General features: G+C 37.5%; 1 protein-coding gene across 2 annotated transcripts in view; it reads left to right on the forward strand.

Annotated features, from left to right (window-relative positions):
- Positions 1-9,181, forward strand: part of RNF130 (ring finger protein 130) — a 226,436-nt gene that overhangs the window by 90,774 nt on the left and 126,481 nt on the right. The window lies entirely within an intron of this gene.

Consider the following 9,181-nt stretch of genomic DNA (forward strand, 5'->3'; position numbering starts at 1 on the left):
GCTATGGGTCGGACCCGACTCGATGGCACTCAACAACAACAACAACAATGCTGTTGTCTGGTTTTTTTTTTTCTTGTTTCTCATTTTTCCTCTTCTCTTTTTCCCGTTTTGATCTGTCTTTACTATTTTCTACTTTCTTTCTCTTTTCATCTTCCCTCTCCCTGATTTTTCAATTGTTTTTTTTTCTTCTTTTTATTTCCTCTCTTGTTTTTCTCTTCTATAAGTCCACTTTCCTGCCCTCTTCTCTTCTTTAATTATTCTTTAGTGTGTGGTTTTCTTTTTTATTTCTTCCTTTTATTTTCTCTTTTCTTTAGCTCCATTTCCCTGTCCCTTTTAATGTCCTTATAGTTATTATATTCTTCTTTCCTGATTGCTGCCTATTTTCACTTATTTTTTTCTCTTTATTATTTTCTGTTTTCATTGCTGGTTCCTTGTTTGTTCATTCTCTTTTGTTTTCTTAGAGGGGTAGTCTGGAGGGATTTTCTCTTTTCCATCCAACAGGAGACAATAGCCTTGCCCATACATCCCAGCCATAACTGTACCTTCTGCAGCTCTAACAACTGTACAAGAGCCAGTACCAGCTTTTATACCACCTGATGAGTAATAGACAGCAGCCAGCACCAGCCAAACCCACCCTAAACTGAGGTGCATGAGCAGCAAACAAGAATAATGTACACCCTTCCATTCTCTAACTCCACCAACACGAGACAATTGGTAAGAACCTGAAAACATACCAACATACAGTCATCAATTAAATAGAAATAAAAGAACCCCACAGTGCCATGGAAACAACAGACAATTTTAGCTCAAATGAAGAAATAAGAGAGACTAGCTCAAATAAATGACCAAGATGCAGAGGCAGAAAGTGTTTCTGAGGAGGAAAAGGTAATGGAACTAACTAAAAAAGAATTTTTAAAAATGATAATTAGGTATGTTTAAGTGATTGAGAGAAAGATCAAGGAAAGCAAGTATAGAACACAGTAAAAACTTTAGGAGAATTCAGGAAAACACTACAAGAACAAACAGACAAAATAAATGCAAATTTTTACACCATATAAAACCCAGTTTTTAAAATCTAGAAGATTAATAGTAAGATCTCAGAAATGAACAGTGCATTAGAAAGGCAAAAGAGTAGGTGCAAAGCAACGGAAACCCAAATTTGTGAGCTTGAAGATTAACCTCTCAACAGTAATATCCTAGAACAAATAGAAAAAAGAATGAAAAATGTCAAAGAAAGCCTAAGAGTTATGTGGGTCACCATGAAAGAGGAGTAACTTATGGGTGATTGGAATTCCAGAACAGGAAGAGACAATAAAAAGCAGAGAGAAAATTGTCAAGGAGCTGTTGAAAGAAAACTTCAATCTAACATCATGAAAGATGAGACGGTAACCATTCAAGAAACGGAATGAACCGCAAACAGGATAAATCCTAAAAGAAAATCATACCATAATCAAACTCTCTAAAACCAAAGACAAGAAAAGAATCCTGAGAGCAGCTTAGGAAAAACGGAAAGTTACCTACAAAGGAGAAATCAATAAGCCTAAGCTCTGATCTTTCAGCAGAAACGATGCAGACAAGAAGGCAGTGGGATGACACATACAAAACTGCGAAAGAAAAGATGCCAATCATATACTGGGTATATGATTCAAGTATGATGGTGAAGTTAAAGAAATTTGTAATAACAAGACCGACTTTATAAAAATGCTAAAGGATGGTCATTAGACTGAGAACACCACCCATAACTCAAACCAGATATGTTGTTATTGTTGGTAAGTGCCGTTGAGTTGGTATTGACTCGTAGCAACCCTTATAGGGTGTTGTTGTTGTTGTTGTTAAGTGCCGTCGAGTCGGTTCCGACCCATAGCGACCCTGTACAGGGTTTCCGAGGGTGTAAATCTTTACGGGAGTAGAAAGCCTCATCTTTCTCCCGCGGAGCGGCTGGTAGTTTCGAACTGCTGACCTTAAGGTTCGCAGCCCGATTCGTAACCACTACGCTACCAGAGCTCAGGTTTTAAATCTTCAAGGTAGCAAAAAACCTCATCTTTCTCTTGCAGTGCAGTTTGTAGTCCAGTGCTTATCATGTTGTTAAATTGGTTTCAACTCATAGGGACCCTGTATTGGGTTTCCAAGGAGCAGCTGGTGGTTTTGAATTGCCAGCCTTGTGGTTCACAATCCAGTGCTGACCCTCATCTGAATAGCATAATTCTAATAAAAATTAAAATGTACTCTAAGGAGCCATGGAGTCCTGGTGTGGTGCTATGGACTAGTGCGTCAGACTGCAAAGTTGTTTGAACTGAAAGGTTGGTGGTTCAAGCTCACCAGGTGCTCCTTGGAAACCCTATACAGGGTCGCTATGGGTTGGATTCGACTTGATGACACTTAACAACAACACAGCAACAAGGAGCCATAGAACATATTACTGAAATATTTGGCTAAATAGTGAAAATCCTTATTTTGTTGCCTGCTCAATGATTCACATGTATGCTTAAGCAACAGTAAAGATTTTTAAATATAAAAAAAGAGCTTAAATGCCTGTCAGCAGAAGAACAGTTAAACTTTGGTATATACACACAGTGGAATACTAAGCAATAACACTGTGAGTCTGCTGAACACCTCACAACATGGATGAACATGAAGGGCATTATGTTGAGGGAAATTTGTGAATCACAAAAGGACAAATATGTATGAGACCAGTGCTGTTGTAAAAAATTAAGAAATGGTTTTCTTGGTAAAAGAATCAATCTATGATGGTTTGGTTGGGAGTTTTTCATGGACTAGAAGGTAACATGGTAGCATGGGTGACAGGGCAGGCAATATACAACAAGAGAGAGGTTAGCAGAGGAACAATGAAAATAGCAGAAGACACAGGGAGAAATGCAATGTTAAAGTGAATAGAGATAAATACTGTTAACTGTTGGTACATGGAAGGAATTGTAGTCATTATCACGAAGCAAAGTATATGATTTGAATGTAAAATGGATGATCAGGTCTACATATAAACCCTCATTAAATTCATAATAAAGTTAAAAAAAAATCTGTATCAAGCAAAACTATTCATTAAAAATGAGGGTGAAATAGACATTTCTAGTTAAGCAAGGACTGATAGGATATATTGGTGGTAGAGCTACCTTACACAAAATACTAAAGCATATTTTCAGCTGAAAGGAAGTGACACCAGATGGTAATATGAATCCATAGGAAGAAATGAAGATTACCAGAAATGGTAAATGTGTTTTAGTTGCCATTGAATTGACTCGTAACAATCTTAGTATTAACAGTATAAACATTACTTAGTTATGAATCAGTAAAATGTCTAAGCTTATATAAAAGATATTGATTCTACAAATATATTTTTCCCCTCATTTCTCTTCTTAACTTTTTAAACAAGATATTGTTGTTACATGCCATCGACTTAGTTTCTTTTCACAGCGACCACCGTGTATATAGGTTTCCAGTGCCATTGGTGAGTTTGAACTGCCAACATTGCAGTTCAAACCAACCTTGCAGTAAAGTGTTTATCCTGCCGCACCAGGACTCCTTAAACAAGATAGGATTGTATAACAAAATGTAGCGTGATAATGTATTATTGAATTTATAACATGTCCAGGAGCTCTGGTAGCATAGTGGTTACGAATTGGGCTGTGAACCTCAAGGTCAGCAGTTAAGAACTACAAGCTGTTCTGTGGGAGAAAGATGAGGCTTTCTACTCCCGTAAAGATTTACAGCCTCAGAAACCCTGTACAGGGTTGCTAAAAGTTGGAACCGACTCCATGGCATGTCACCACCACCACCACCACCACCACCACCACCACCACCACCATGGTAGCATCAGTGGGCTCAAGCATGGCAACAATTGTGAGGTTGGCCCAGGATCAGGCAGTGTTTCGTTCTGTTGTGCATAGGGTCACTATGAGTTGGTACCGACTCGATGGCACCTAACAACAGTGGTCCTGGTGTGGCTCTGTGGGTTAAAGTGCCAGACTACAAAGCCATTTGAACTGCAAGGTTGGCGGTTCAAGCTCACCAGCTGCTCCTCGGAAATCCTATACAGGGTCGCTATGGGTCTGAACCGACTCGATGACATTTCACAACAACAACAGGTGTAGTATATTTGATAGTAATAATGTAAGTGGGATAAGACCTATATTGCATCAAAGTTTCTATATTTTCCTGTAATATAGTATTAACCTTAAATTATGATAAGATGTATATTGCAATCCCCAGAGCTACCATTAAGAACATACCTTTTAAACGATATAATTTAAAATTCATCAAAAGAATTTAATGCAAAAGGTATTTTATATAATGGAAAATTTTTTGTTTATATAACATAAAAGAAGATAATCAAAGAGGAACAGAAGAATGAAGAAATGACAAGAGACATATAGAAAACAAATAGCAAAAGAGCAAATGCAAATCCTACCATAACTATAGTTGTACTGAATGTGAGTGGTCTAAGCATCCCAATCAAAAGGCGCAGAGATTGTTAGCCTAGATATAAAAACTTGATCCAACTATGTGCAGTTTACAAGAGGCACACCTTAGATTCAAAGACATAAATGAGTTTAAAGTGAAAGAATGGATATACCATGCAAACCATAACCAAAAGTGAGTTAGAGTAGTTATATTAATAATAGGCAAAATAAACAAAGAATAAATATTAAATCAGTTTATCAGATGCCAAAAAACAAACAAAAAATCTGACAGAATTGGAAGGGAAAATAGACACTTCAGTAATTACAGCTGGAGATTTCAGTACCTTACTCTTAGTTGATGACCTCTGGTAGCGTAGTGGTTACGAATCGGGCTGCCAATCTTAAGGTCAGCGGTTTGAAACTACCAGCTACTCCACGGGAGAAAAATGAGGCTTTCTACTCCCGTAAAGATTTACACCCTTGGAAACCCTGTACAGGGTTACTATGGGTCAGAACCGACTCGACGGCACTAACAACAACAACTCTTAGTTGATAGTGCTGTTCAAGTCTTGTTAATTTTATAATTCTACCAGCCAACTCAACCTAGTCAGCATATATAGAACATTCAATCCACCAACTGCAGAATACACATTCTTTTCTTTTCAGCGTAGACCATTCCCTAGGATAGATCATCTTCCAGGCAATAAAACAAGTCTGAATAAATTTCAAAAATTGAAATCATACAAAGTATGTTCTCTAACCACAGTGGAATTTGTTAAACCAATAAGGAAATTCCCAGATGCTTGAAATTAAGCAGCACATCTACAGATGACAAATGGGCCAAAAGAAAACTATCCCAAGGAAAATTTAAAAGTATTTTAACTGAATGAAAATGAGAAAATAGCATTTCAGAATTTATTAGATGCTATTAAAGCAGTGGAGACCTGGTGTGGCGCTGTGGGTAAATGCACCAGGCTGCAAAGCTGTTTGAACTGCAAGGTCGGTGGTTCAGACTCACAAGCAGCTCCTCAGAAACCCTATACAGGGTCGCTATGGGTCAAAACTGACTTGACACTTAACAACAACAATTAAAGCAATATTTAGAAATGTGTAACTTTAAGTACTACTATGAGAAAACAAAGGTCTTAAGTCAGTAACCTAAGCTTTCCCTTAAGAAACTAGGAAAAAAAAGAGCAAAGTAAGCTCCGAAAGAATCATAACAAAGGAAATAATACAGATTAGTGGAGAAATAAAAGAAACACCAAACAGTAAAGGAAACAAGGAAACCAAAGTTGGTTCTTTAGAAAGATTAACAAAGTAGACACATCTTTAGCCAGACTAATCAAGAAAAAGAAAGCGAAGACACAAATGACTTAAATCACAAGTGAAAGAGGGGACATGGGGACATCATTACTAGCTACAGAAATTAAAAGGATTTTAAAGGAATATTATAAACAGGTTTGTGCCAAGTATATTAGTCCCTCTCCCCAAGTTTGATGATTCTCTCTAGGAGGAATGATAGGACTAGTCATACAGCTATGATTATTGGAAAAGGATGCAAAGGAAAATCAGTAGAGGGAAAAGCTACATGGAGCAAAGTTTGGGGAAAACCTTCAGAGTTCCCTTGCCATGGAATAGTATAGGACTCATTTAATTCCTCCAGCACTGGGTTGTTACCACACGGAATACAGACAATCAGGGAAGCTCTTTAGAGACCTAGTACCCTGTGCATCTTTCGAGAGGCTGATCATGTAGGCAGATTCTTTCGGGCATGAACCCAAATTACAGACTTTTAGAGAAAAGCAGGTGTTTAGAATAAACACACACTGTTTATATAAACAGCTTTGGCACTGCAAGCCAGTTTTACCAAGTGTGAACACTGAAGGGAAAAAGGAGATAAAGTCTACATTTCTCTAGATTAATGTCTCATTAGTTTGAGAATTAAAGAAAACATTTATCATGACTTCGTCTGTTCACTTATAACAGATATTCATTTCAGACATATTTCTGTGTATTATTGAGTGTATGTATTATGATTTATTCTGCATTTTTATTCAGTTTGAATTCTTATGTGTGAATAGATGTATACACTCACTGGCCTTTTACTCCTTACAGTGTTTGTGTTGGTAACATGTAGGGGAATCCTTTAAGTGAGCTGCAGGACTGCCTGGGTCACCAAAGAAGTCTGGTTTCCTTAGTGTCAGTTCAAGTTACTGTAAAAAGAACAACTCCTAAAAATGCATGACTTCATGTGGTAAAATGTGTCAACAATGGTTTAAAATAATACAACCTGAAGAACCATGGGGAGGGGAGGGAACAGCTAAAATAATTACTGGTATTTTCTACTCCAGTAGCCTATCTTTTATGTCCAGTGCTGTAAGAGCACACCAGTGCCATAAAGGCACATATGTGAGATGGCAGTCATTTTCTCTTAAGTTTTATCAAAATTACTGCATTTACTACTGTCACACTTACTAATTATCTCAATATGTACTGCTAGAGTGCCTATCTCTAAATGTCCAAGTGCTTTGAAATGAACTCAATTCTTGATTTAATCAAAAGATGATGAAGATTTTGAGTGTGACTTTTGGATGTTACAATGTAATACTTTGGTTATAATCACAATAGAAATCACACACTTGGGAAAATCATTTATAATTAATAAAACAATTCTATACATTTGTCTTAATAAAAATCAAAAGATTTAACAGCATTGCAAAAAAAAAAAAAGTGAAACCTCTGAAAATCTTCATTCTCAGACACCAAACAAGCACCAACTAGCCTTGTAAGTAGACCATTCAAAGGATAGCAGTTCATACCTATTTAATTAACTCTTTATTGCTGCTGTTGTTGTTGTGTGCCATGGAGCTGGTTCCGACTCATAGTGACCCTGTACAGGGTTTCCAAGGCTGTAAATCTTTACAGGAGCAGAAAGCCTCATCTTTCTCCCACGGAACAGCTGGTAATTTCAAACTGCAGATCCTGAGGTTAGCTTCCCGATTTGTAACCGCAACGCTACCAGAGCTCCTTTATGCACACCAGCAAATTAAACAATTTTGATGCAATTAGCAAATTTCTAAAATGATAAAGATTAGCAAAATTTACTCAAGAAAAAATAGAAAATCTGTTTAAACCTATAACAAAGTAAATTGAATTCATAATTAGTTTAAAGAAAAGCTTAAGCTCAGATAGTTTCAGTGGTGAAGTCTGTTAAAATTTTTTTAAAATTTTTTTGTGAATTAAGTGAAGGTTTAAAGACAAGATCATCAGTTTTACATTAACAAATCAGACACTATTTCATCTCAATAATTACAATCTTTCCATGCAACAACAGTTACCCCACTTCCTCCCTGTGATTCCTATTTCTGTTCCACCCTCCTTCCCATCCCTTCTCAGCCTTGCCCTTAGGGTAAATGTTATCCTTTTAATCTTGAGTTTTTCACTACACCTTACTAATGTTGTTGTCCCCACTATGTACCTATGTGCTGCTTGGCTGAAAATTGGGTCATAAGGGTGAGTTCCTTCCCAGGCCCAAAGCATGGTCAAGGACCGTAGTCTTGGGTTCCTCCAATCTTTATCTGACCAGTAAGCTTGGTCTTTTCTTTTGTAATTTTGAGTTTTGTTGCACATTTTCTCTTACTTTAACCTGGAACTTCTAATGTGACCCCTTTCAGAGCAGTTGGTAGTGGTAGCTAGACACCATCTAGTTCTGGTCTAAGAGTGCTGGACATTAGTGTTCACATGATCCATAGGTTTAGTCAACTTGTTGATTCCAGGCATCTTCAGTTTTCATCACTGGTCATTCTTCTGTACATAGAGATGCCACTAGTTGCACCTTAGATAGCCAATCCTGAGCTTTTAAGATCCCAGCCACTGATAGGCACTAGAGTAGGACTTAGGACATTGTCTTTGTGGATTGTTATGCCAGTTGACCATAGTGTCCCCTTAGACCATGGTGTCCCCTGAGACTATGATCTTGAGTCCCCAGGTCTAACAATTCATTGCCTTAAGATGTTTGATAATATCTAAGAACTTTTCATCATGTTTCCCACTCTGTGCTCCACCACTTTGAATACGTCAGACCTGAATTTAGAGATCATCTGAAGAACAGATTTGATACATTAAACACTAAAGACCGAACACTAGAAGAGTTGTTGGATGACATCAAGAACCTCATATAGGAAGAAAGCAAAAAGCCGTTAAGAAGACCAGAAAGAAGGAAAAGGTCAAAATGGATGTCAGAAGAGACACTGAAACTTGCTCTCCAGCATAGAGATGCTAAAGCACATTGAAATGAGGAGGTCCAAGTGCTGAACAGAAAATTTCAAAGATCAGCTCGAGAAGATAAAGCCAAATATTACAACAAAATGTGCAAAGATCTGGAATCAGAAGACTAAAAAGGAAGAACACACTCAGGCTGGGCAAACTCAAGAAAAAATTCAAGCCTCAACTTTTCATTATTGAAGGATTCTCTGGGCAAATTATTGAATGATGCAGAAAGCATCAAAAGAAGATGGAAGGAATACACAGTCACTGTACCACAAAGAAATAGATAATGTTCAACAATTTCAAGAGGTAGCATATGATCAAGGGCCAGTGATACTGAAGGAAGAAGTCCAAGGTGCATTGAAGGAATTGGCAAAGAACAAGGCACCAGGAGTTGATGGAATAAATATTGAAACCTTTCAAGAAAGTGAGTCGGCACAGGAGGCACTCACTCACCTATGCCAAGAGAGTTGGAAGACAACTATCTGGCCAACTGATTG

This window comes from Chrysochloris asiatica, unplaced genomic scaffold (genome assembly GCF_000296735.1).
Source record: "Chrysochloris asiatica unplaced genomic scaffold, ChrAsi1.0 scaffold00279, whole genome shotgun sequence".
In the NCBI taxonomy this organism is placed as follows: Eukaryota; Metazoa; Chordata; class Mammalia; order Afrosoricida; family Chrysochloridae; genus Chrysochloris; species Chrysochloris asiatica.